The sequence below is a fragment of the Cygnus olor genome, chromosome 1 (assembly GCF_009769625.2).
Source record: "Cygnus olor isolate bCygOlo1 chromosome 1, bCygOlo1.pri.v2, whole genome shotgun sequence".
Lineage (NCBI taxonomy): Eukaryota > Metazoa > Chordata > Aves > Anseriformes > Anatidae > Cygnus > Cygnus olor.
The window spans coordinates 82,847,941-82,875,665 of NC_049169.1; the positions used below are offsets into that span (position 1 = coordinate 82,847,941).

The 27,725-nt window shown below is 37.5% G+C and overlaps 1 long non-coding RNA gene across 3 annotated transcripts; it reads right to left on the reverse strand.

The window, feature by feature from the left end:
• Nucleotides 1-1,507: 1,507 nt before the first annotated feature.
• Nucleotides 1,508-27,725, reverse strand: LOC121074446. Of its 3 annotated transcripts, XR_005822354.1 has the most exons (5): nucleotides 18,028-18,176; nucleotides 14,869-15,517; nucleotides 11,504-11,759; nucleotides 8,286-8,402; nucleotides 1,508-1,702 (listed from the first exon to the last, which is right to left on the reverse strand). It is a non-coding gene; the product is annotated as an uncharacterized LOC121074446 (long non-coding RNA). The 3 variants fall into 3 exon arrangements; XR_005822356.1 differs by lacking the exons at nucleotides 11,504-11,759; nucleotides 14,869-15,517; nucleotides 18,028-18,176 and adding exons at nucleotides 26,599-26,814; nucleotides 27,191-27,725; XR_005822355.1 differs by lacking the exon at nucleotides 14,869-15,517.

Genomic DNA, 27,725 nt, shown 5'->3' on the forward strand with positions numbered 1-27,725 from the left:
TGAAATACTAGAATATTCCTATTAAAGCATAAGGTTTCATGGTTAAAAAACATAATATCATATATAAGAGTTATTCAGAAACAAGTATCTCATGATACCTTGATCATGATGCTTAACACCTTGATCACAAACCTGTCAAAAACACGTTTCAGAAAAGGAACTGGTGTTAGTTTCAGGCAGATGTAACTCTCCGGTATTGAATTCTGTCCAGGGACAGAAAAATCATCACTTAACACCTATTTCTCTAAGGTATGTGAAAAATCAAAATAATAATATTAAATAAATAAATAAATAAATGAAGCCAACAATTACGGTAATAAAATGCATAAGAATTTACAGTAATATAAATTAGAGCTTTAAATAAATGTTTTCTGAGTGACTGCTGGAAGAGTAATGACTCTCAACATTATTTCTAAGTAATGCACAGGTTCAGTACTGACCCAAGTGATCTGGTTCCTAACTACTACAGTGTACAACAATCTTTTGTAGAGGATGCATATCCAAATTCTTCACAGGCTCTGCTATGTGAAAGCTCTCACTTCTTATGAGATTACTTGGTTCGTGATGTATGACAAAAAAAGAAAAAAAAAAAGAAAAGGTATGTATTTCTCTGTAAGCTTCTCTTCAAACTGTGGCTGTCAATCTCTCAAAGAAAGAGCAAGCAAGGAGGGGAGGTAGAGGGAAGAGGGAAAAAAAGGCATGCACGTTCGCACACATGAAGGAGCTAGAAGGCATTACTGATGATGGATACATAAGACGCTGCATTCTGAAATCAAATTCCCAAATTCACCCTCCCCTTTTCATCTGTCTTTTATTTATGTACTGTTTGTCATACTCTGTTTTCCCATCTGGTGGCAGTTGTGTGCATCTGATGAATCCGACAAAACTTTTGACTTTGTATTCTTCTTTGGTTTCTTAGTTCATTTACTGCTAACTTCTTAAAAGCTTTTCTCAAAAGCAGCCACTTAGGTGACATGCTTCCACTTCGCAGGTGTTACACAGGTATTACTGCCTCTATGCTGCCTGCCCTGTTGTGAAGCCCATCTTTATAGCTTCAAGATTACAGTAATAGGCATACGCTATATGGAATAATATTTGCAAATGACCCCATTGTTCAGAATGCTGCATCCCCTACGTTTACCTGTGGCAATAAATCACATCACATTACTTCAGCTGTGGCAGATTTATACCTGCTTCCGATCAGTCAACGCATTGACTTTAAAATTTTGTTCTGAGTTTTTCATTACCTGTCTGAAATGTCCCTTTCATACCTATCAAAACTGGTCTCCATTTATACATAGCCTCAGTCCCTACTTTCTAATAATAAATCTCAAATTCATCAGCCCCCTTGTCAGGTCTCTCATCCGTGGGTAGCAGAGCATTCACCTGTTATGCCTCTGAGCTGTGGGATTCCCCGAACTGAAGTCTCATCTCCAAATCCCCTGAGTTTTTCTAATCCCTCTTTGATTCACACTTATTAAAAGTTACTTTAATATTTGATCCACTACTGACACATGCTGTAGGCTTTACTGACATGAAAATATTTCTGTGTTCTTTACAGAAGATGCAGTGACAATTTCAAGACTGAAAATGCATTTTATTGGCATTCCACATAGATTACAAGACTTGCTTTTCTTTGTCGTTCATTTCTGGGGTTAAACATTGGTACATTAGCTCAGGCTGTAGCCTCTGGACCCCAAGTCTAAAAAATAAAAATAAAATAAAAAAGCTGTTGTTACTAGTAAAATATCAGGAATAAAATGCAAAGCACTGACTAGGCACGTAGCAAAAATCTCATAATTTGTAGAAGAGGTGCTTTACAAAACATTAGCCAATGAACTGTCAGTATTCTTCTGGTCTAGTCAGGTGCTATACTCAAAGAAAAAGGAGCAAAGAGGGGATGTGTCAAAAACCACACCAGATCTTTGGTGGAAGATCCCTGGTGCTCCAGCACCCAAGCCCCATACGTGGACAAGACCACTTTGCCAGCAGCAGATACATCTGTCTTTCCTGCCTACGATGGTTTGTCTCAGTCTGCATTTTATCATTTGCAGAAAGAGTGTTTGTTACAGGAGTCCACATGTTATGTGAGTACAGTAAAGTGAAGCTCACAGAGCTCTGAATTATATTAGGACTGTAATTCCTGAAGGCAGGTATAATCTTGGCTCAGGATCTGCATCCAAATGACCTAAGCTTCATCTCACCCCTTCGGGGTGAAATGATAGTTTCTTAAACCCAGTGCAAGCACAATATGAAAAGAAAACACATTTATACTTTGGGTGCTTTTCTTTTTTAATCCTTTCAAGTACATCTTATCCCACATATAAATTTATATACACACGCTGATTAGGATAAACTGATGCTGTATCAGAGAATGCTAAAAGCCCATGTAAGAATTGCTTGGAGAAGGCAGTTAGTAGGACATTGTCTGACAGTTTGGGTAAACCCAGTGGGGATCAGGGACAAAGGTTACTATCAGAGGGTGATGCTGTATAAAATTTAACAGCAGCTGAAGCTCAGAAAAGCATATTTGTGGGAAGTGACCTAAGAGGAGGATTTATTTTCTGATCATGAGAAATGGCTGAACTTCCAATTATTTTTGTTCCCTGACTGAGTTGAATAGAAGTCTTAGTAAAATGCAAGATTAAATGATTTCTCAAGCCTTGCATACCCTACTGAACCTCATGCACCAGGGCATTTCTTGGCTCTGGCTATGCTCTGAACACTCACTGGGGATTCTCTCCCCACAGATGGGCAAAGGGTGGTGGGACGCGTTACCTGGTACTGCTTGTTGCAGTGTTAATAGAAATATTGAACGGCACTGGGCTGAGGCAAAACCCAGGCAGAACAAACCACCAAATGATGATGATTTCTCATGTACATTTACATCTGCCCACCCACAGTTAAACAGTTTATCATAACAGGCTATATATATTTATCTTTACAGACTGAGTTCCAGGTCAGCCTTTCCAAGTTTTGGCCCGAGATTAATGTCGGATTGCCAACTCAATTTACCGCAATACATTTACTCTCGTAATTTATTGGTACATTGAATTTGTTTTAGTACTCTGGAATTTCTTCATTGTTCTATGGTTTATTTAAAATCAACATTAACGGTTCAGAGAGTTTCTAGTAAGCTCTTTTAATACTCTCGGGTGCGAGTTATTTGGCCCCGTCAATTCAAAAAAACGTTTAGCTCTGACAGCTGCTGCTTAACATCCTCCCAATGTATTGATTGAATACGAAGTAGTCCTTATCACTGTCAAATATGAGTATATCATGGTGCTTTGTTCCAAATCAGAGCAGGGATATTTACTGAGTTCTTTTGCCTTCTCTGCACTGTGGTTGACAGTTTTACCATCTTTGCCTATTATAACACCATTGTTGGCATTCCATCCTTCTTCTACACAGAAATAATTTCCTTCTCTTTGTCCCCCATTATGGTCTCTCTAACTTTTTCAGACATATCTTTAATTTCTAATTAACGATAAACACTCCTCCAACAGTTTCCCAGTTTTCCAAATGTTTTGCACTAGCCTTAATGAGGAATATTGTTCCCTTTTGCACTGATGATCTTTTCTTATGCCATTTTGGAAATAAAATTTATTTATTTATTTGCAACACTGGAAAAGAAAAAAAAAATCAACCTTAGCTGTGGCTGATCACACTAGAGTTACTACTGTGAAGCAAGTCTATTACTGGTTGAAGCTATAGTCTCTTTGTAATTAATAAGCAGAATTATATTTATCTATCTATATACACACGCATATATAAACTCTTATTCAATAATTGATTTTCACTTTAATAAGCATGTCATATTTTATTTTAACTTTAATTATAATGGATAAATACTGCCAACTGAAACTGAGTGCTGCTCTGAACACTTCTACCAAAAGTGTTTGTCCATGAGAATTTTTATTATTAAATATAAATATTTTAAGAAAAAATCTGCTTTCAGTTGAGTATTTTTAGTTAGAAAAATTAAATGGCTTTGTTTTATTATTACAAAATAATGTAAGCATGTTAATAATTCTCTTCCCTCTCCTCTCCTCAAATCTAACAAAGCAGGTTTTTTTTGCCTTCTTGCACAACATGATTAAAGAGTTCTGTGTCTGCATTTTAAGGAAGGACAGTCACAGCCAGCAGGAGGAGGTAGCAGGGTTCTTCCTGCCCTGGCTTCAGAGGCACTCTCACCTGGCACCTGAATACCCAATGGATGGGAATTGCATGCTTTTAACTTCCTGCGACTATTTGGTCTCACCCTGCTTTACCCAGCTTTGGGAGAACACTGAGAGGCAAAACTGGCTAGAGGTAAGTGTCATCTTTATAGAGGCTAGTTAGGATTTTAATCAAAATGAGACACCTTCACGCTGTGCTGACTTTGCCTCTGCCTCGACACACTGCCTCCTCTTCACAGAATCCACTGCTCTCCCCTTCCTTTCGTTTTGCTGCTCACTAAACTTACTCCTTTCTGCCTAAACATTCCTAAAATGCCCCAAATTCAGTGGCCATCATACTATTCACTACTTTGGCAAACTACTTTCTCCTTTTTCTGTTGTGTTTATTTAAAATGTATGGCGAGGAGCTGCCTCTGTCCTGTCTCTTTATCGCATGTACCAAAGTTAGGCTCTGTTTTTGTGTTCTTTTCACGACCTATCATGCTAAAGTCAATTACAGGTGTTATTATAGAAGGAAAAAAGAGTCAAGAAATCTATTTCTCTCCTTTTTTTTCTTGGTGAAAGACAGAAAAGCGTTGCCCACGCTTATACCACTCTTCACAAAGGCCTGTTGAAGAGACCTCTTTATGCATTGAGCAGGGATACCTGCTTTAAACTGGTGATGCAAGGTGTCATCAGATGACTACTTACTTCTCACTGTGGTCTTCTCAATTTCCCACAGCACCAATTCTCATGACTTTGTATGATAAATGCCCACCATGACTCACAGTGTTTCAGGGATCTACCTACTTACGCTGGGGATAGTCAGCAACGGACAACATTTGGGGCTTTGAATTTATAGTTTAGAAACATGAAGAATGGAAAATGCCTGTTTAGTTTAAGTTTCTGGCTGGAGAAGCTCCTCCAAGGATGACAGGCAGCTCAGGAGTACATACACAAGTGGCTGTTTAAAAATTTAATAAGTAGGCAGTGGAGGCTGCTATAATAGGTTGATCAAAGGCAAGAGTCAGCATCTTGACAGTGAATGAGTGGTAATAGCTACGATAGGGTTGGACTCTAAAGGACCTGGAAGGCAAAAGCAGTTATTTCTGATGCAATATAGAAAAAGGAAAGATGCAAGAGAGGGATAACAAAAGAAAGTGATCTTTTCAGCAGTATCCTCCACGGCTACAAGCGGAGCAGAACACTATTTGTCAAGGCCAGAGTGACGGATGTTGCTGTAGCTGAGATAAAAGGAGAGGCTGAATGAGCTGGATAGAAAATCTTCTGTATGGAAATCTTTTCAGAAGTGCTGAAGAGGAAGAAAGTGTAAGGGTGTGACAGTGTCCAGAAGCCTCACTTGCCAAAATGAGCAGACCATGTTCCAGACTGACAGGTACAAGAGGGGACAGCAGGCAGTGAGCTCTTTAGTTGTACTGAGCTTGCCTGATGGACCCATATAAATGCAGGTGGTATAGGCGGGGATAGATGTTAGTTAAAGAAAAATGTATTATTAAGAAGATGGCAGAAAAGGGAAATAAATTAATGTTTGAAGATAACAATATTTAGAGGAAAAACAGGAGGGGAGAGACAAGAGACCTAAGAGCTTTTGGTAATCAGCTGAAGAAAACAGGAAGGGGTTTGTAGGGTTAGTTTGACCCTGATTACTGAAAGCCCCATCAATTCGATTATTTCATTCCTTTGACTAATTACTTATCTACTATAAAGGCCTGCAATGGAACAGTCATCTCAGGACAGGGAGCAGCAGGGTCTTTTTATGCCAGCCTTAATAAATTACTATGGTTTAGCAAAAACAATCTGCAAGTTGGAGACAATCTTGGAATCTTCTCTGAAATGTAACCTATTGCCTTTTGTTTTTAATGCACCATTTTTCTTGTTCCAATATTTCGCTTAGTCATTCTAAAATATCCTCCTTCTGATTAAGTATACGCCACAAGGCACAATGGGAGTACTGTCTGGTTAAAGACTAATTCTAAAACCAATTTAAATCAATGTGAATGTAATTTACTGTGTATATGCCTCTGACATTCCCTTGTCAGTTTTACCCTTTATTACAGTCAGGGAAGCATTCTGCTGTAGTTCCATTTTTTTCCACATATTACTGTTTTAAAACAACATCCTTATCCTCTGAATACATATTACAAGTACATATGATCCTTACAGAAAACTAATCCACTTACATCTCTAAGATCCATCCTGTGAACATACTAAGCTTAACCTAGCTTAGGTTTTGGGGTCTAGAAGTTCTTAGTTGCAGTTATTGCAAAAATTATAGTGTCAAGAGGGAAGATGAGGAAAATAATTCCCTGTATTTTTTATACTTTGATAGAGTCAGAGGATGATCTATTATGAACAGAGGAAAGGAAGGCAGAGAAAGAAGAAATCCCAGGACAAGTATGGATGACAGCATGAAATGCAATTAGCAGTTCAAGATGTATAGCTTTGGCTAGGAAACAAAAAATAAATGGCTTGGGAATCATTGTGAAAAGCAAACTACAAGAGTTTGAAGCTACATTTTAGAAGATCTAGAATGGAAGATCAGTTGATACAGAGAAGACAGAGGCAAATGGGACACCAGCATTTATTTAGAACAGGAAGAAATGAACCAAAGGAGATTGAGGATGAAGTACTAATGGAAGAAACAAGAACAGATTCAAAAAATTACCAAATGCTTGCAGAAAGAGATGACAAGCTGCAGAAGAGAATTTGAATCGAAAATAACCTTCCATACTTCTTCTGTATAGAGATATGATGTGTTCCTAAGACACTTCTACAATTTCCCAAATCCAGTTGCTGCTTCATTTACATAATTTCTGTCCATTTTTACTGCATTAAATTCACAGTTAAAGTCACCTTGAAGACAGAAACACTGTATTTTTCTCTCATCTCAAATTCATATAATATGCTTAGAAAGGACATTCTCAGACCCCAGCCTATCTAGCCTTAGCTTTAGCTTTCAATGTCTCTTCTGGCCCTCAGAAGGTAGTCTGAGTTTCAGGTACTGTTGAGTAATAAGGAGGTAAGACTAGGACTTGTTTTTACATACACAGTTCCTTCTTATCAGTGGGAAAAGAATAGCACAAATTTATCCCATCTTATATCTTCACTGAAGGTCACTGAAATTCCCCACAACAGAAGACATCAATACATACAGATCTACTCACATTATTGGAACCAACCAACAGAAGAACAGTTTCTGTACTAAACATTTCAGTAAAGATAGGAAAAACATTTCCTTGAATATTGCAAAAAACTGAGCTGCATGGGATGTGGATTGGTGCTTTGGATTGCTAGTCTTTAACAAAACAGTTTCTAACAGAAAACATCAAACAACGATTTCATAGAGAGATGGAATTTCTAGTTAGAAGAGAGACCCTAACCCCAAAGCCAATGTCTTGTGACCAGAGCTCACTACAGGGTGGCAGATCCAGGATCGAAGCCCAGTTCAGAGCAGAAATCTGAATGTGTGCATCTCGTATGCAAGCTCTAACCAGCAGGAGACCTATATATAGCAAGGTAAAACAGAAGAGAAGAGAAGGAAAAAAATGATTCCTTCTCTTTTGCAGCCTCTCTCTGCTATGCATACCATGCCAGCATCTCTAAAAGCAAAACTCCTGAAAGCTGAACTTCCACATTCATGTATACATGCTCACAAGCACATTAAACAACGGTGAGCTCAGCCTTTTGATCACAGGTCACCACAAAGTGCATGCTAATAAGCCTCCCATTCTGTAGTGGTTCATGGTACACCATTCTTTATACTTTTCAAATGTTTCTCAGAAATAGCCAGCCAGAAACAAAAGCAGAAAGAGCAGAGTGTTCTTTTAACCAGGAACATCCTGCTGTTCTTTGTTATATGCGTACTTAAAAACAGAGAGCTGATTCTTTTGCTCAGTTGCAGGCATTACCTGGCATACAGAAATACATTCCGTGTGTTTTATTAATGTCAAGTATCTAGCAGCAAAATTTTCCCCTAGGTACAGGCATTTGATCTGAGATGCAGGAATGCTCATATAAAAGCAGCTTCATCAGTCCAAGTGTGCTGCTAGAAAAGTCTGAGCTTGTGTCTTCAGACGTCGCTGAAAACAGCAGACAAATGGTACTCACATAATAGCACATGGTTGAAGAGGTCATTGAATTTGAATGCACAGGCTACGTCACCCGGCATCACTATACACAGCACAGGAAGTATTCATTTCCCACAAACCTGTTTTCAAAATGTACCTGTGGGCCAAGATAAAAAAATAAAAAATAATAATAAAAAAAAATCAGAGTGCCACTCAGTAAAGAAGGGAGATAACATTCTAAGAAGTTATTTAAACATAAAGGGAGATTTTTTGTGATTCGTACAACATTTTAAAATGGTTTTATACCAAGATCCTAATAATTATATGTTACGGAGGTGTAAGGGGTGCAACTTTCACAGAAATTGTTTCCAATTTCCCCTATCTTCTCTTGCAGAGAAGAAGCCGATGTTTTATGTCAAGAAAGTGAGCAAGCTTTTTGTTTCACTGCAAGAAAGTGGTAGATGAAATGAAGCACAGTGAGAAGCAGCTATTTCCAGTTCTAGCACTGAGAGTACCAGTGCAATCGTACTGTCCTCTTCCCATAGCCTCAAAGAAAGCCTCTCGATCACAGCTATTTCATGCAGGTAGTTGAAAATAAGCAAAGAATTCCAGGACATTTAAGGAGCAAAGAGTGAGTTACAGAAAAGCTACAGAAATTTTTGAGCCAATCTTTTGCTATCAAGCAGTAATAACATTTCCTCATCTCCGAGTGATTGTGCTTCTCTGCATAACGAGTGGTACAATAAAGAACAGGCAGCCAGCGTGTGCCAGATCAAGAAATGCCTCCAGAGTTGGCGTTCACACACAGGAGATGAGGCAGTGCTCAGGTCACACACACAAGATCCAGGAATTTAAGTTGATGCTTGTTCATCAAACAATTTGAATAACGTTTCTTTTGACTTGTAGATTGCTTCTTGAAAAAGAGCTGCCATATACTTTTTTTTCCTTCTTTTCACATCATGAGAAGTGGAAGAGCAATTTCATATCTGATTTTCTATTGAATTCTTTTCTTAGTTTAGTTACAGCAGGCAGAAAGATAAAGCACTGAATTATCCAAATCCTTGTTGCTTATCATTGTTTCGTAAGGAAAAGCTTGTTTCTCTAGCTACCACAGCTTATCCTATTTATTTTTCTAAAGAAATACTGTGTTTTTTTGACTCTTTTTTTACTCATTTCTTTTCCTTAGCATGGACAACAGCCTGACAACAAATGTGCCAGCAAACAAAGGTATTTACAAGTATAGATACAGAATGAAAATAGCACATTTCTGTAGAGGAAGATACTGAAAAATCCTCGTTTGTGTGTATACAAAGCAATATGATTAACAGAAGGCAACATATCTGACTGTTGAAATTTATTTACTAATAAAGATGGGTACCCTGTTTTGTTTCTACATGCCTCACTGGAAGTTACATCTTTAAAAGAAGTCTGTAAATCATCATCAAAAGCTAAAGTACCTGCCCTTTGTCATTTCAAGGGAATAATTTCTGGCTACAAGAAACAAGCAGAAGTGTCTTGACAAGACAATGATTGCTGGAAAGTTGATGTCCTTCTGGCTATTCTAATAAGTTGTCTGTGGAGACAAAAGATCTGTTTGCATTAAATAGAATGTGTTTTATGCCAACTACTGGAAAGAACATTTATCCAGTGTAAGATAAATTTATATGTTAAGAGTCCACACATTTTGTATGCCGTCCAGCCTACAGAAATAGGAGGGAAAGGAAAAAAAAATCCATTAAAAACAATTAAGGAGTTCAAGGCCACAACTTTGAAAGTTCAGAATGAAAACATTGCTTGTTTGCATTAGAATCAGAATAGTCTATAAACTTCAAAAGTATTGTTTCTTATAGCATTTGCAACTATAAAATGAAAAGCTGTAGGGTTTTTACAGGAAACTAGAAGAGTTGCAGAAATTTAAATGTCCTTAAGCTCAGTTAAAGGTTTCAGAAAGTGCTTGATTTGAAGTGGTCGTTTCATACTAGCTAATTAAACTACCTGTTCTCAAGGTTTAGCTAATTACTAGCCATGTACTTACTTTTGTGCAGTGCAGATAGCTTTGGAAGTTGTTGAATTTAGGCCAACTTCCCTTGAAAAGTCTGAAATAAGAAAACTAAACTCTACCAAGTATGAACCTCAAAGTCAAGCTGTGAATTTACACTTATATAAATTGAAAACAATTAGGAGCTCTACTTGAACTGCCTAGGGCAATAGGGAATAGAAAAATAATAATAATAAAAAAATAGCAACAGCAGAGCAAATGAGAAAACCACCATTAAGGAACAAATTTAAATAATTTTAGATTCTTCTGCACCTATGGACCAAGGTCCACCACCACCATCTTGGTTCCCCATGCACCGCTGCAGGTACCTCCTGCACTTCTGCCTGATTCCCCTGCTAGTCCTTCTCGAGCACCTGAGCCATGGTCAGGGCAGCAGGCATCATGCTCGTCCTCAGTACCAGCTGTGCTTTCTGCCTGGCCAGCCAAGCAGAGCAAGTGGCCACCGAGCCCTCCATGCAGCATTTCTGTTGTAGGGGACATGAAACTCAGGTTCTCCCCCCTCTTGAGGAGGTGACTTGACTGCCTGAGTAGGAACGTGGTGCCCTCAGACCTGCTGCTGCCTGTGTGTAAAGATCAGGCACAAATGGAGAGGTGGAGGGACTGACAGAGCAAATGTGTACATTTTGTTGCCATAAGGAAAAAGGCTATAGAGAGAAAAATTACCAAGTTTCTCACATTTCTCAGTGTTATAATACGTTTTTGTCCACTCTCAGCTATCAGTTCATTATTTCAGTTCCAGTACTACCTGCCATGTTATTCAAGTACCACACAGTAAATTCGTGCTGGGTAGTTTCTCTCTACTCTGCTATTCATATTTCCTAAGGAGACAGCACAGTTCTTACAAGAAGAGGCATTTAATTCACATACCTGCCACGGGCTCCCTGCGCGACCACAGACAAGCCACTTAACCTTTCAGTGCTGTGGCTTTCCCAGCTCTAAAAAGGGAATAATAACAATGCATTTCTTACCTTTTATTCATTTTGTCTGCTTTGACTGTATGATCTTTAGGGTGGAGGTTGTCTGCACAAAGTTACAGTACTATAGTATTTATCAGTATAAAGCTATCAGTCACTTGTGTAAAATAGTTCTGAATTTTTATTTTTGTGAATTGAATTGAAGTTCATCACTATCAGAGGGAGTACAAAAGGTTCAAATGCATTTAAAAAGCAAGTAAATTGCTCCACATTGCCTGTACTTACAGGTACTGTGCTGTCAGCCTCTCTCTGACCATGATGTTTAAGCTGCACTGTGCCTGGATCCTTGATTTCTGACAGCTGGGAATCCTACAGCCAGCAACAGGATTAGGGACTGCCTTGCCTCTGGATTCTCCAGCTTTCTTGTTCAGCACATCATTAACGTGATTTCAATGTTGACTTGCTGCTGCTATGTTCTTGCTTGACGCAGAGGTGATGATATGTGTAGTAGCAGAGACACACTATATTCCTCGTTTCAGCTCTGAACATGCAATACTAATTTTAGGGCTTAAACTGTTAGACTGCTAACAGTTGCCAGGTACTTTTTTATTACAAAGAAAGAGGAAAAGAAAGAGAGAGAAAGAGAGGAAGAGAGAGAGAACATTTACCTGCTTGCTGAGATTCCTGACCCTGCATTAAGATGTGTCTAGAACAAGGCACAGATGCTACCTACACCGTCAGCCAGAGAATTTATGACTCTTTTTCAGGGTGGGTGGAATGGACACATTTGTTTATACTGAGACATAGCGTGGTAAATGGTGGAATTGCCTGATAAACTTGTGGCAATGGAAATGCATTTGTCTCTATACTATCAATGATGCAATGGGGCCTTACTTAAGACACTATAGATAGCATGGTTTTGTTCATCACTATGAAAGCCCCCCTCTCCCCAGAGATAGCATAGGACAACTGTACTTGGCTTGACAACCATTTTTAAAGAGTTCAGAAAGGCTGATTCACACTTCCTAGTAAATTCATACTAAGATCTTGGGGAAGGCAAGGGGAGAAAGTGAGTCTGGGGGCTGTGATGAAGAAAAGCATCTCTTCCAACCACCAGTACTATTGGCTAATGTCCTTTCAAAGCTATAAAATGGCTAACAAAAGCATTAGCAATTAGATATGTCACCACTATGAAAAATACTGTTTTGCCGTATTCTTAAGGCAGCTGGGACTCTCTTAAGGTTGAACTTTTAAAAAAAAGATCTGTCTGTCCTGAGATGTTTTCCTGATTTTTTTTTTAACCTGCACACTCAGATTTATTCAAAATTAAAATTTACTGGTGCAATTTGAATTTTGTGCCTAAGATCGTGGCTTACATTTGCGGAAATAACCAAGTTCCAAATCATGGGGATAATACAGCAACTATTTTAGAAGATTGAACTCAATACTCTGTATTGCTGGTGGCCCGTTTCTAGAAAGCTGGGAGGCTGAAGGTCCTTAACTCCATTCAGGAGTTAAGAAGGAAAATTCCCTTCAAAATGAGAAGGGAAAATTCCCTTCAAAATGCAGGTAGGAAAAGAACTTACCTATTTTTAAGAATTCCAAATTCTAGCTTTTTTTTTAATCAGACAATTGAGTTTTGTTTTTCCTTCAATTCTGTCCTCTGACACCTGTTTCTGACTAGCTTCTTTCAAAACCGAGCAGATCTGATTCAAAGACAGAGAAGAAATTCTCACCACATTCACAAGTGTACACAAAAATCAGAGACTTAGAGCTGCATATTAATTCACACTCAAAGGTTTTTAACGTTATTTATCCTAATTTACAAGCAACAGTGATTTTGTGTCAAGTTTGTTATGATTCACATTTTTCAATGTAAAGCATTCATACCAAATCATGATCTGGAATCAGCTAGGCTGCAAAGAAAAAAAAAAAAAAAAAAAAGAAAAAGATATTCTTTAATATTAAAAAAAAACACATTGAACTAAAATGAGAAATATTTACTTTTATTTTATATAGAGGTGCCTGTTTAGACTGACCTGTTTAAAGTTCTACCTGCTACTTTGTTCAAGCAGCAATGATGCCATTACCATAGGAAGTAGTTTGGATTTTTCTGCTTCTCTGAATGAAAATGGTCACTACTGATAAGCTTGATGGTTTGATGTACTAATAACAGTTTTACATGCAAGCAGAGGTACGTTATTTGCTACAAAGCTGAAAAAGCAAAGTTTTTGTAGAGCAATATCACGCACACGTTTGCCTGTGAAATATTTCCATCAAAAAAAACCCTGTTATTCAGTGATGGAGATGATTTTAACCTGCTGTCCTGCCTCTTCAGTGCATCCTAGAAGCAATGAACATAACAGAGAAAGACCCCTTTCTGTTAACAGGGAAATGAATAAGCCAGCAGTTTTCTTCTCAATGATACAGCAGCGTTAATGAAATGTTACTTCAGTCATAATTCTTAAACTAATCTTCATGGTTCATATGCACCAAAACCACAACCAAAGTCCTTTTACTATCAAAACAAAACACAAAAACAACAAACATAAGGCAAAGATGTATTTCTAAATATTTCATTGAAACCACAAACTATCAGAGGAAAACTAGTCTAGCAGCAGAGAAAAGCTGTTCATTTAGTAAACAACTGTAGATGGTAAAATGTAATTATCACAAAAGCAAACTTTACTAAGGGGATAACTGTGAAAGCTGTTAGAGTAAAAGGTTTCTTTACATTTTTAATCTGACAACCTGAGAGCTCTCTGGAGAAAACAATTCTTAATGAAACCACACATGCAGAAGTTCTTTTCAGCCTTTGTTCTCCACTGTGCCTCATGTAACAAACTTTTAAAGCAAATTAAACTCATTTGTTTGCAATAATGACCACACATGGAAGATGAACAGAAGACTTACTCAGTATTTATTGGCAAAATAATTCTTGACTCACAGGATGAACAACTAATCTGGGTTCCAGTTCTTGAAAATGGCCTTGTTTTCAAGGCCTCCAGTTCCAGGCCTTGAAAATGGTGATAACTCCCTAAACTCACTTTCTGGAAGTGGCCAAGAGGAGAAACTAAAACCAAGTTCCGTCTGTGGCCAGTTTTCTAACCTTGAGTATAGAGTTAGAAGACAACTAGATACAGGAGATAACAGATGTACCACTTCTACAAGCAACCTTATGCATACAGTTTCTGCCTGCATTGCCCCCCAAGAGTCATTTTCCCACAAGCATCTTTAGCACTGTAAATAACATTATTGCTACATTTTAAAGGGGAAAAACAGTCTTCAAAACATTTTTTTTTAATTTAAATATGGCCATCTACATCTTTGCCATATTGCTTACAAAGCTAATTTGAGAGGTGCTAATTGGCTTTATCACTACTCAGTTCCCCAAAATATAAAATATGTAAAATTTGAACCATGAAAAAGAGATTGTAGCATGGGACCAGTGAACAAAATTCCCTAGCCAGGGTCCTGATAGCTTCTGTCCTCTGCCCTGTTATGAAGCTCTATTGAAAACAATGGGGAGACTCACACAAATGTTAAGGTTCAGAGCTGTAGGTTGGGGAAAAAAAGGAAGAAAGAAAGAAAAAAGAAAAAAGGGTTGATAAGAAATGTTGAAGATGCTTACTTATCTGTTTTTATCTTACCAAGAAGAACCAAAATGTAACAATTAAGGTCGAGGAGGCTTGGAATATCCAAAAGCAATCTGTACTTCCACTTCCTTACTTCCCAAAGGAGTAATTCTGTAAATCCCTGTTATGCATGTCAAAACCCAGTCAGCTTTTTGAAGGTCCAAAAGGCCTTTTGAGAAAGATTGGGAATTGTTTCATCAGTTTAGTCTGTCCTTTTGGGAACATGCAGTTTGATGCTCTGAACGTTCACATTCATTTCTTGCTTTCCCAATCCCCAAGGACCAGAAGTTCTTTGAACCAAGAAATCAGCGATGTTGCCTGTGTAGTTTATTTAAAGACCAATCTGCTCTTGGTAAGTGACCTTAGTTCAGCAACAAATGTTTGATTAATAATTCCGATGACATTGCTTCACATTTAGTACTTGATTCTACTGCACTTTTCCAGGCAAAGCTCCCACCAAAGTTAAACAGAGTTACACACTGGTAGAGATGGTTGCTTTTAGAGTAGCACATGTTCCTTTACGTGTGGATTAGCAGTTTGTTTGTGGTATCTTAATCACTTCTCTTGATATGATTGAGGAGCCCCCATTGTCTTAAGTTTCAGGGCCAAACCTTCCAATTGATTTTTAAGCAAACCTTCCATTGATTTCAGTAGGAAGCTCTGCCTTTAAAAGAGAAAGAAAAGAAAAAAAAAAGAACAAAGAAAAAGAAAAGAAAAAAAATCAATGGCACATTATGGCCCTTAGAAAGTAAACAGGATAAGAGAAATCATTTGAAGATGTTTCAGGCATTGCAAAGGGAGTTTGTTTCAAAACGTGAGGAAACAAGCCTAGTAAATTGTCTGAATTTTCTTATTGATCTTCAGGCACAAAGAATGTACAAAGAACAAATATACAATGTTCATATCAGTCTGAGGGAAAGAGATACATTAAACCTACTAAAATTACAGTGCTATGTCCAGTGCACAACTGTAACAATAGCTGTTTAACAATGACCTTTGCAAGTGACTTCAGTTTCCTTCAGATCAGTTACTTCTCAGTTAAACATGGACAAAAAAAATACCTTTCTTTTAACCTACAACCACGGGAATTTTAAGGTTCTTTTAATTTTTATTTTAATATAAACAAGTTGCCATTTGTGCAAAAATTTTAGGTCTAGAACACATTTATTTTAGCAAAATCAGGAAAAAAATATCTAGCAAATATAGAGAAAATATTCAGCTTCTATTAACATAATTTTTTTCTGAATGAAAAAAAATATAGTTCACTGAAAAGATCACTCAAGCTCTTTCTGCAGTTTCACCTCTTGCTGGTTCTGCCTGTGAAGTAGCTACAAAACTCCAGAACTGACTGTTTCCCTTCCCCAGGAGCATCTCTGATGCTTTCTCTCTTGAAACCCAACATAACTTTATGTTACACCAGTCTGTCAAATAAAATCTCTAACAATAATCTCTTCCATTTCTTGTTTACATGGTGTTTAGCTTCACTACAAAATAACTGTCCTCATTGGGTTATTCTTCATGCTAGTACAGGCAATTTATTGTGATCATCAGTCTTGTAAAACAATCAGAGCCAAATGGATGGTAGCTATCTATGCCACCCAGAAAGAGTAGACTCATTTCTAACCAACCATGGAGAACAAGGACAGGCAGCTTGGGTCTACCTGCAGCCAGCCATGCATATATCAAATAGCACTTAGACTCTTTAGTAAGCTCCTGTTGATACTTTCCTCATCCGTTTGCTGCTATTTCCACTATAACAAAGAGTGAAAGAGAAGATGCACTTGAGCACTACGCGAGTCCTTTGCACAGTCTACAGCCTGAATGCATTTAATCCCATGCATACAGACTGATGTCACGGCTGTCAAACTACAGCTGTATCTGTAAAGCTGAAAATTTCAGTTGCTGTGTCTGAAATGAAGAATCAAGGTCTCTAGATGGGCCTATAATAGACACACTCTCTGTATGTTGACATAGGTAGGTCTGTAACATATGCTCAGCAGTAGGTTACGTGTTACCTCTGCCAATATCAAACAGTATTATTCTCTCCACTTCCCCTTCTTTATTTGTGCTTGGATAGAAGATATTTGATGTTTCTTCCTTAGGAAGATCAAATTCACATTCAAATTGCAGCAAGAGGAGAGAGATATACTCCTTTCCTATCCTGGTACGGTAGTAGTAGTCAAAAGCAGGAAGGAAAAGATTCCTCTCTGTACAGAATTTCCTGACTATCCTGCATCTTTATGCTTCATTCCCCCCCCCGCCCCCCCCAGCCCCAATCAAAAAGTTACGGAAGCTTAAAAATGTATAGAATAAAATAGTTATAAAATAATAAATATATATATATTGAGCTACTAGTAATTTGGTAGTTTCTTTTATTGGTTCAATTTGTGTTGGTTTTGCCAACAAGTCAACAAATAATAATTTTTTATCCAAAAATGTAGTGAAACAAGAAATAAATCTAAATAAATGGCTAATTGATTAAAAGGAAAGACCTATGCAATCAACTCCACCCTGTGAAAATACTTCAGTACCCCCGTGGGTCCCTGTGATTATTCTTCTCCCTGTCCCAAGGGAGAAAACATTGCTTTCAATATTAACTTTCTCTCCCTTCTAATCATTTGCTCTGGCTGTCCTACTGGCTAAACAAGGGGAACTCCCCACACACACATACACAGCTTCCATGGGACAGCTTTCCTAAGAAAACATACAACCCCCAAAACAGAAGAGAGACAGAAATTACTCTGCAAACACAATGGTGATAAAGCTACCTCTACAGACCTTTCTTCAAATGCTATGCATTGACTATTCAAGGAGAAAAATAAAAATGATTGAGATGTTATTTTGTCTCAGAGTGAGGCTGAAAATGCAGTACCATCTCCAATAAAACTCTCAAGGGGATTTTCAGCTTGCAGTCCTAGCACACATTCATGATAGATGAATAATCTATGGATTCCAAGGTCTGTACAAATTCATGCACATGTTATTCCAGGGCTGCTCAAAAAATAAAGAAAGAAGCTGTCACAATGTATTAGCTTACAGGTTAGCTTTCAAATGAGCTTTTAAAGCTAGATATACATAACAGATTATAACAGTTCAAAAAATGCAGGTTAGTCAGAAAAGTAAAGGGAATTCACACAATATATATTTTAAGGCTCATATCTGTTTTGCATTTACCTGAGAGATTCAAATGTCTCCTACAGAGCAATTATGGCAATCCAGAAACATAGCACATTTTAGGACAATGCTCTGCTAAGAAAAAAATATGTAAATATTCAGAACACTGTTCACACTACAAGAACCTAATTCAGAATTCAAGTTGAAGCTGTGTCCTGAATGCATTGCACCTGGAGATTGGCCTTTCCTGCTGCTCTGAGACCAGCTGAAAGTGAATCATAGCATGTGATCCTAGGGAAAGAGGAAACTTTTTTTTTTTTTTTTTGTTATTCAAAACAGAATTCTTCTGAAACTGTGGCTGCAAAGTGACCCCTTGAATTTGTTTAAATTTCAAATGCATCTCCTTTCTTGAGTAGTAGCTTAGTATTTAGTAAGAGGGAGAAAAGGGTGATTCCACTTTTAAAAATACTTCTGGTATAGATGGTGAATTTCAAAACACTCTACTTTTTCTACTGTTATCTCAGAGTGCAAATGTCACAGAATAATTCTGCTGTTATTTTTCCACATTATTTCTTGAGTTAACAGACCTGACTGCTATACATTCCAGGGTTGCTGATTTCCATTGCAATTTCTCTACTTTCAAGCTTACATAATTTGCTGCTTTGTCTGCCACCTTCATACCCAGCTGCTGTCTCCTTAAATATCAAAGTAATATAGGCAACTTTTAGGCATGCTTTATACTTAAAACAGTATCATATGGCAAACAAAGTCCTTGTGTTGTCAAAGGACTACAAATCATACACCAGATCTTTTTCTTATTTTGGTTCTGTTCGGCTCTGAGCTAAACTATCCTGGTATATATATTGTTGTAGTGTTTGCTTTTGAAAATCACAGAGAAGTATGTCTCTGTAGTCATACAAGATGATCTAACTGAAAGAAAGATCATATAAGCTATTGTTAGAAGCAAAGGACAAGTTAGTGAAACATGAGAAAACAAACAGGTGAGGCAGCAAATGAATCAGACAAATTACCCCATCACAGAGTGTCTGCCACTAAACTAAGGTTGCATAGCAACAACAAAACTGTCTTCAGATAATCCACCTAGCTAACATCATTGATTCTTCAGTTCAAAAAGATGCTGGTCTTTGGGGACTAGATATAAATGCTGGTGTTCAGAGCATCAAAACCGTTTGCTTCAGAAAGGAGTGCTCAGGTGGATGAAACAATTCCAAGACCTTCTCAAAAGACCTTTTGGCCTGTTAAGGAGCTGGATAGCATTTGCTGTGCAGTGCAGGGATTTGCGAAGGAAGCTTCCTTGAGATTGACACAACAGAAGCTTTTGACTCATGCTAGCCGTGGCTGTGGGCATGGCACCTGTGTACAGGGCAGAATATGCAAGCTTTGCAGTGGAGAAGGTTAGTTGGCACCAAAGATAGATAAAACAACGAAGAGGTGCTTGCAACAAGAAAGACTACATAAAATGAGGTCACACTTTTAAGGGAGCAGCAGCGGCTCTCTTTCTCTCCTCAAGGCTCTGTCCATTTTAAACAGGGTCTGGCTAAAGAGTAATAGAGTTTGGGTTTACTCTCTTCCAGCCCCTGTAATGTATTCCTAGAACTTGAAGGTGCATTAGCCTTTTTCTTAGCTGCACTGCAAACAAAATCATATTTAGACTTCAGTATCTCTGAAATAGAAAAACAAAACAAAACAAAACACCAAAAACAAACAAACAACAACAACAAAAAAACCTCTCCCAAAGAAAAGCAGAGATACAGAATAGAAAGTTCGCTGGAACCTTTCTTTGAAAAGAGCGATCCTTTCCAAAATGGGTGTTTGGCTTGGATGTTTGCACACAGCCACAAATAACAAGCAGAGCTTACCATTTGGGGCTTACATGAGAATCCTTCTGATTCTTCTGAAAGACAGCTTGCTATTGCAGAAATGGACATTTTGAGTGTTTTTGTTGTTGTTGTTTATTATGTAAGAGGGGGAATAACTTTCAGTCGGTTTCTCTGGAGTTCACGTAGCTCAGAAGAGAAAGTTACATGTGGGTGCTGACTTATGCTACCGTCTATTGCTTGCTTTTATTTCTGTTTATTTGTTATTATATTCTATTTCTGCTTATTTGCTAATTAGAAGAAAACACAATCAAGTCTTACAGAGTTTGTGAAGTATTAAGCCAAAACATTTATAGTCAAAGTTTTAAAAAAGTATTTCATAGTTTAAACATCAGTATATATCAATAACTTGTAACAGATGGAAAAAGCTGACTTTCCATGCAGAGACTCCTATAGTATCAATCAAATGAATTTTTAATAGCTTCATTCCCCTTCCCTGTCTGTACAGTGTCTAACCATCATTGTGTACATACGCAGTAATGGAAATGTAGATAGGTGGTATAAACAAGATGTTCTTTAAGATATGGAAGGCCATTTATTTTTATTCTTCACTAGTATTTAGATTTTCCATCTGTGAACAGGACAAACATCTGCTCATAGACAAAAGGAAAATCATTTTTATGACAGCCTTGTATCTCAGTATTTCATGGAGCTGAAAAAATAAACTATTTTTCTTCAGAAGGATAAAAATGTTAACCTGGGACAACCATGTTCCCTGACACAAACAAACACTGAGTATGAATCCTGAACTATCATTCAGACTTTATTATGGCATAGTTCCACTTTTAAAAGGAATAGATTACATTCTAAGTCTGCAACACTGCCCATGGAATTAGCCTCTTCTTTTAAAACAAATTTTAAAAGAAGTTATGAAAATTGCAGGTTTTCAAATGTTCGCTATTCAGCTAAAAGAGAAGCTGCATAGAAATCTACCTTTGGGTAGAGCTGCTGTGGCAAGACTAGCTTCTCACAATTATAGTATCACTCAAACACCCTTGGGACACAGATTCCATTATATTTTATTGTTCCTGAGTTCAGTTAAGTTCTTTAAAAGAGAGGATTTTACTAATCAAGCCAACAGCAATTCTGAAAATGTTGTAGCAATCTATATTCTTTATTAAGCATACATTTGCTGACTAAACAAATGACTCTTGTTTATTTCCATAAGATAATAGCTCTGATGCTATATTGTCTCCAAGCCTATTGCACGATTTGCTGCCACAAAGAAATAAGAATTTTGGCAATGAACAAGATCCAACTGCAGAACAAAACTGTATTTTCACAGAACCCACCTGATCACACCCATAAAATGGCTATATTCTGCTACTCTGTATTAACAAGGCTGAACATTTAAGTCTATTAAGATGCATTTCATTACCTCTGCCAAATGCAAATGACTTTCAACCTTTTCAGAGCAGTAAGATTTATTGTACAGTTTGAAGAATGATTGTGCCTCCTTTCTTATACAAACAGGATTTGTTTTCATGAGTACATTCCCGACAATTTAATAGCTATAATTCAGTGGGCTTGATATACTCCTGTAAATATTTGCAAAGGAATTTGAGTAACAGCTCTGGCACATCCACTTTGATTTACTGAGAGAAACTTGCAGGAATGCTGCCACGAATCACAGTATAGTTCACATTGTCACTAGTGGAGTAACTACACAGTTATCAAATACTACACAATGCAGAGAGTAACTTAGTTTATCACTTCCGTTACAAATAAGGATGCTGTTTTATGATAGGACTCAGGATGAGAGTTATGGCAAAAAGTAATTTTTATGAGTAGATTTTAATCCTACCCTTTGATACATCACAAAAAAAAGGTTATAGAATTAATAAGCTTTGTGTAAACATATGAATGTGCCCTAGCATATGTAGATCAGAAATGAAATTAAAGTTCCAGTCCAAGTTCAGAATACATATAAGGTTTTGTAGGACTTTAGCCTGAGAGGTTCATTTCCCTATTGAAGTGAAAAATTGTCTGTACTATTAAGGCATCAAAACTTCCCTCATAATACACTAAACATCACAATACTACAATCACTGCTACTCAGCACCTTCTGTTCTTTGTGCCCTCCCCACACCCTCCCTTTATGATGGCAAACAACACAATGCTGTAGCTGCTGTTTCTTCCACCCATCACCCCATGTTCCTTGTCCTCCCCCCCAGCCAACAGGATAGATGTAGAACAACTCTAGTAAGTATGATTGATAGGGGAAGCATGCATACAATAGGTCTATCCCACTACACTAGTACTTGCTAATATAAAGATGAAAGCACAATAGCTACTCCATTCCAAGCGGTGATAAAAGATGTTCCTCAGTCACCACTGGGGTACTGAGTAGCAGAGTAATCCACCCTGATACAACAATAAAGTATAAAATAAAAGTATGATACTGATCTCATTGGTTCAGTATTTATTTTTTTCCACTTGTAGATACCCAAAAAATGATGCCAAACCTTTAGTAATAATTCCTCAAAAAGGAAGTTCTTTTGGCATAAAAATATTGCCCAGAACTGGAATGCCCAGTTATGTAATCTTCCAAACTATAGCTTTTTGTCTTTGTCAGCCTCAAATCTGAACTGCATGTAAAGGTTCTACAAACAGGCAATATTTTAAAATGAAGGTTGTGCCTGTATCAGGAAAGAATACGATAGATTTAAAGTCTTGAACTGGATTTGAAACAGTAATATGAAGCCAGTGGATACCTGGAGGTATTTCTACTCTTCTACATTCTATAGACACTGTTAATTCATTTGTTCTCCTGGCAGCATAGAATAAACAGACTTTGAAAGCCTAGAGGACAGACCGTGTAATGTTATCTTAATAACTCTGAAACTCTGCTCCAAGGATCAAGCATGGGAATTATTTGAAGCTTATTTCAAGATGGAAACAGGCATTGGGTAATAGCAGGGAGTTTAATAGGGAGAAACTTAAGAGCACCAGGAAGACCACAATTACTTAGCAGTGGCTTGGGAAAAATTTCTATCTTCATTTCAAATACCAACTCTAGAATTGTTGTGGTATAATTCCCCTCAAAAATAAATATGATCACCCACTTAGAATCCAATTCTGTTGTAAGAAGGCTGTGGACTCAGAAGGCATAAAGTCTTAACACGAAAGAGTTAGGCATATTAACAGTTAGTCAAGAATTACTTCCCTAAGTGGCTCTCCTAGCCTCAGATTGTCTTCTCCAGAAGGCCTTTAGCTAATCTTTTTAACTGTAATGAGGCCTCTGGGACAGAAGCCTGTTGCTTAGTTTGGGAAGTAAATGGCAGCATAGATCTGTCTGGTTTTCAAGAGGATCTGGGAGTTTCAGGGCATCAAATGGGAGCCTGGCTTCCCTCCACACAAACAGAGGGTGAGGCTATTCCTCTTTCAAGTCTTCACCCTCACTGCCGGATTGTTCAAAATTGATAGCTTTCTGGAAATACCTGTTGTTACTCCACACATGGTCTCTGAGCAGCATCAAAATAGGCTATGTTTAGAGGCATGGAAGGACCTTGCAGACCAGCTCCAGAGCCTTACTTCTGCTGTATCTTTGGACTGCAGATAAAACCATTGGGCAGGGAATATTGTGAGCACTTGAGAACTCACTGGCAGGAAACAAATTCTCCTTCCACTGAGAGTAATGATTTCATGTGCTGGCAATAACCTGATTTCCAGAGAGCTTAAGTCCCTACTAGTGTAACTGAATCACCAGTTATCCTACCTCTGAGAAGATCAGTCACTAAGGCTTTCTAGGAACATCACAGCCACAACTGCCAACGTGATCTGAAGCAGAGACTTCAAGATATGCTTCTGATAAATTCCAGCCAGAATATAATGCCTTCATCATTTTTATATGTAAAACTCACATAACTCTCTGTCACTATGAAGCAGTCCTCTACTGTTTCAGAATGCAATAGTTATTAGGTGCACTAAGCCTGGGTAGCAATTACAGGAATAGACATTTGGGGTAAACCTATTCAGGGAAACTCTTACAATGGAGAATTCCACAATGGAGTATTAATTACATGTCCAGTTATCTACATTATGATCTGGCTTTGACCTGAAAGTGAGACTCTTTCCTGGAATTAATATTTTTCTTTCTTTCTGCTAATGACAGATGTTTCTTTATTGTTGTGTTCATTTTCCATACTTGATATATAAAGTATAGTTTACACTGGGGATCAAACAGGTAAATACAAACCACACATTTTTATGCTTTGGACAATCCCTCCTTTTATTTTGAACACTACACTTTGTTAAAAGGAAAAACCTTACATGACATTTAAAAGTAGACACGGATGCATGTAATGGATTTTTCCCCTGTTGCTTTTTGAGGCATAAAACATTGTTCTGTTTTTGTAACACTATCTGGCAAGAATCTATAAATGTGTATAATACTATTTAGAATAAAATAGTCTATCGTCACTTTTAATATAAACGCTGCTTCAGCTTGAGGTCTGTACGCACTAGACATCACCAAAAAATAAAAAATAAAATAAAATAAAAACAGAAATTGAATGAAAATCACAAGTACAGCATCACTTCACAAGGTTTCCTAAGTCATGTAATTACATCAAAGTACACTGAGCTAGAGCTACAGCAGTTCATATTAATTCTGTCATAGAAACACTCAACTCAAGTGGGTCCTCTACCTTGCAATCCTATCCTAGAAGCATATTATTCAAGTTCAGTAACATTTTGCTAGAATAGTACAGAATCTTTCAGAGATCTGCTTAAAGTCATCACGTTCCCAGAGTAGACACTATATTGTTATCATCTTTTAAACAAAAATCACATTCATGATCAAAAAGAGAGTTTTACACTATGCCCCCAAGGAAGATTTAAGACACCAGACTGATGTGATTCCCTGTGAATTTACTAACCTCAGAATGTTTGTAAACAGGAACAGTTAGGTCCCAGTTAAACAAAGACTTTCAATTTGTACCTCATGTACAACCTGAAAGCAAAAAGTGAATTAGTGATAGAATATTTTATATTGTTATGATCTTAAAAATCTGAATGTGAGATTTAAATTCTCAACAACAGAACTGGCCAGTAGGTATCAATGCATACTGCCAGATGGAGATTTTTACATTTCTGCATAAAAGCACTGGAAAGATGTGAAGTTCTCTATCCAAGCTGTTCCACATGCTGACTTCAGCATAAAGTTTTACTGAGGCAAATGTAAGAGGCTGTTAAAACAAGGTGCTTGAATCCCTTAAAGGAAGACAGAGTTATCTTGGAGACCTGCAATATGTTAGAGATATTAAAGTTTCACTCCTGGATAAATGGGGCATAAAGTCTTCCTTTCTTGATCATCATGAGGATATTTGGCTAGATTATCATAGAGCATATGAGTTGAAGTGCTGCATGCTGACCAAAACCTAAGAATCAAAAGTAAAATTTTCTAATTTGAAGACTTGCACATTAAATTATTAGTAATGATATGTTGTCTCATTTTTTAATAATCATCACAGCCCTGGTTCTAGGTCTTCACAAGTAAAACTATAAAATAGTCTTACCTGCAAACTATGATCTCCCTTTTCCCATACTCAGTCATATCAAATTACTAAAATACAAACAAGTGACATCCTATACATCACGTAGTTAATGTCAGATAATCCAGTAAGCGTATCTTGCTACTCATTTAAACCATTGCACCACTGGTACTAAAAAAGTGCATTTAGAGTGACAGAACCAAGTTGTATCCTTTAAATTATATACATACACACACACACATATACATATAATTTTGAAAAACATGTAAGATTGTAATAGGCACCTCAAAAGGTCCACTCTTGTGTAATATTTAGACTAACATGTGAGGTAGACATCAGTTCAGCTTAACCTGTTTTGCCCTTGACAAGATTACAAATTCTCACAGAATTAAATAGTATTAATGAACCTTGGATTACATTCAGAAATCTAGGCCTGGCAAAAAAAGGGAGCTTCAGTTCAATTGAACACTTCATTATGAAGATATGGAAAAATATACAATGTGAGTATATTTGAGGAAATACAGTGATAGCTAACAAGCCTCTTCAGAACCAACAGGCTTGACATAATGACACTATACATCGTACTTTTTCCAACAAGAAGGCAGGAAGATTGACCAGGTAACCAAGAGGAGAGGAGGAAAAAAAAAAAAAAGGAAAGAGAAGGGATATAAAGAGCAATTTCCTAGTAAAGCATTCAACAGAAAGACATTGCTCTTGTGTACCTATCATGCACCTTTTAATATGGGAGATACAGTTTTTACTTTGCAGCTGCTAAACTTAGTTCACTGTCACTTCACTTGCATAAGAGAAAATAATTAAAACGAATTCCTGAAAATGATCATACAGGACTTCTCACAGGATTTTATTCATTTGTACACAGACCTATTAGCATCAATCCAGTTCAATGAGCTCATATGAAATGTTAAATGAAACTTGTACATTTTCCAACTTGCTTCCATCCAAGCCAATTGGATATTTTAACTCAACTGAAGGAAACTGAAGGAAACAGGTATCCAAAGCAACCATAATTCAATTAAAAGTTCTTTTGTCCTCAAAGTTTTTGTAAAAGGGTTCTGCATAAGGTAAAACCTTATGATGACATGCTGTACTACAGAAAATTGGGAAGAGTAATAGGCTGACAATATAATGCAACAATCCATGGACCTTTTTAACACTTGATAAGACAGCAGTTCTTATACTTTTTTTCTTATGACACATTTTGTTCCTTTTTGACCCACCTGTTAGAAAGCAGCTGCCATAGCCCATGTACTTGTCCCAGGTGTGTGGTGTCTGAAGTACACCAGTCCCAGCCATGCCAGGCAAGCACAGCACAATGACAGGACTTCATCAGATTCTGGAGTTTAGTGTTCCCTGTCTTATTCTTCTCTCTTCAGATAGATACTTGTGCCCTGGCCATGTCAATGTTGCCACTACTCCCATGCTGTTGCAAGATCCTGAAAAATAAAGTCATGAGTTCCCTCTGCTTCTGTTTTGTATTGCACACATACTTGCTGCCAAAGCTCTATCAGCTCTACTTCACCTTCTAACCCCAGTCAATCCACATCAGCAACCCACTGATCAGCAGGTCCTCAGCAAACCAAATAGATGTTTTTCTTCATTCATACATATTTTCTTCTTTCATTTAAAAGTCACCAATCCAAAACTTTAATTTAGAAATATCATCAGCATAAAATTAACCTGATACTGCTTTAGAAGTATTCAACAGTACTGACAGATCCTGACCTAGGCCTGTTTCTGATCTACTTAGACTTCATAGTTACGTAAAGGAAAGAATTTTTTATCCCCATTAAAGGATTGTGTTGTCCAAACCTTAACAGTATCTTGTATCAGCCATATGTATCAGAGCACAGCTGGTAATTCATGCATAAAATACCCTTCTTGTAAGGTAAATTTTCATGTTCTTTGTACCACACACATCAATTTCTTGTTCATTTGTCCATCTTTTCAACATATTCCATCTTCACCTTCGTCTCTTCCTTCTTCACCTCCTACAAAGTCTTAGAGAACATATTATAGTTGACAGCTGGTCCATAATGCAGTAGCTGTGGCTGAAGATTTGAAATATATGACTTCATTTAGCACGAATGCTAATATCCACAGCCAATACCACCCAGCTTATCAGACTTTGCTGGGCAGAGGATAAACCTTCTTGGTTTTCATCAAATGTTCTGCCAATATGGAGCTGGCAGCAGCTGGTCTGATGCTGAAGGTACTGTGCCAGCCAGAACCAGTCTCCCAGCAAGGGCTCTCCGCACTGAAACAGCAAGACATTCAAAGTCTCTGCAAAGGATGCAAAGGTTTGTGTGCTCTGTTTTGGCATCTTCCCAATGTGGAGCTCCCACAA